This window comes from Branchiostoma floridae, chromosome 5 (genome assembly GCF_000003815.2).
Source record: "Branchiostoma floridae strain S238N-H82 chromosome 5, Bfl_VNyyK, whole genome shotgun sequence".
Classification (NCBI taxonomy): Eukaryota; Metazoa; Chordata; class Leptocardii; order Amphioxiformes; family Branchiostomatidae; genus Branchiostoma; species Branchiostoma floridae.
In genome coordinates this window covers 29,091,073-29,092,733 of record NC_049983.1, presented here as the reverse complement: position 1 = coordinate 29,092,733, position 1,661 = coordinate 29,091,073, and the positions used below count along the sequence as shown (strand labels likewise).

The following is a 1,661-nucleotide window of genomic DNA, read 5'->3' as shown; positions in this document are numbered from 1 at the left end:
ATCCAAACACATAGATATACCCAGCCAGCATCTGTTAACAATGGGAATTATGACCAAAGACCATGCCGGTTTTCAAAAAAACCATGAACACTGTAAAAATGACAGCTACTCTGCTAGATGCACAACCGAATGACCTTTAAAATGAGCCAAGATTGGAGAATATTGGACTTACCTGAGCCAAATGACAGCAGTGTTAGTTATGCTCAAATTCACCGACACATACGATGATATCCCCATACTTAAACAATGGGATTTGGGCCGAAAGAACATGTCAATTTTTCTCGTATCTTCCGTCGTGGCAAAAAATCAAACTAGATAGCGTTGTGCCCCACCACATTACCTACAAAATGAGACAAGAATCAAAATGATAGCCCTTACCTGTGCGAAATGACGGCCGAAAATGTGCCTCGCTTCAATCGCCGAGTGCCGAGGCCGCCATCTTGGATTCGAACCCTGGCTTGACCTATGACACATAGGGGTCGCGCTGCCTGATTGGCCTGTTGAGCAACTGGGCCTACTCAACGTGGCTCAACCATTGGTCCGTTGAGTGCTCAACTTGCTCAACGGGGCTCAACCATTGGTCGGTCCTAGGGACTTGGCCGTCCCTTTGCCTGGGAACGGCGAATGCGCCCCCCAAGTCCCTATCGCTCACCCTGGGATCGTGATCGAAGTGATCAGGGAAGGATTTTTTAGTATATCAATGCACCTGCCTGAAAAGGTGAAATTTTGTTCAAAAAGTCAACCAGGAAGGTTCCCTGCACATGTCATTTTACTTTTAACATGCACAGTGTTAGGAAAAATTAAGAAATAGACACGAATACAAGCAGATGATGATTAAAATGTGTAAATAACATATGTATAGACCAGTAGAATTATGAAAACACTCTGATTAATGAAAACTGAGACCAATATTTTTGTTCGTGATCTAACAAGTAAGATTTACAAAGAATACTTTCTTTTGAAACCAATGTAAAGAATGTTGCAATAAAGTTCAATTGATTATACATGTACTTGAGATTGCTTTTAGACTTTAGGTAATCATTATTAGCTGGACAAGATGAAGAGGGCTCAGGTAATGAGGCACGTGGAAATGCCAGCTGTCTTCAGACAGCCCCCCTTGGTCAGAACTTAGAACCCTTCTTCTCATCTTTGTCCAGGCTCTTCTTTCTTTTTTTTTCTTTTCAGAGAGTGATAGTAAAAGAATTCACAATGAATTAACAACAGTCTTCCATCACATAAAAACAGCTTCCAAAACTGTGGAAGCTGGTTTGAGTGTTTCACAAAGATTCAGTGATACAAAGGTAAAAATCAAACTATCACAACTATTTCTACATAACATCTAATACACCACACCTTACTTCATTTACAACTTACTAATGTCGTACTTCAAGCAGTACAAATTACAGCTCACAAAGAATACATTGGAAGACTTTTGGATCACAATGTAAGAAAGCAAAAATACAAGCAACAGTGCAAGTATGGAAATGGTGCAAAAGTCAAGAAATAGCAAGGTGAGGAATCAAGTTGTTGACTAATACAAACAAAAGGTGTTTAAACTCAGATAAGCACATAACAGAAAAACAAAGGCTGCAGATTCTCCCAGGCTGTTTTGACACAACAAGCTACAAGAACGACAGAAATGGCGCTCTGTACGCGTAGCC

The 1,661-nt window shown here is 40.6% G+C and overlaps 1 protein-coding gene across 1 annotated transcript in view; it reads right to left on the bottom strand.

Annotated features, from left to right (window-relative positions):
* Nucleotides 1-454, bottom strand: part of LOC118416415 — a 13,521-nt gene extending 13,067 nt beyond the window's left edge. The window contains exon 1 of the mRNA XM_035821513.1: nt 379-454. The gene's annotated coding sequence lies outside the window, so the exon portion shown is untranslated. The remainder of the gene's footprint in view (nt 1-378) is intronic.
* Between the last annotated feature and the right edge of the window lie 1,207 nt (nt 455-1,661).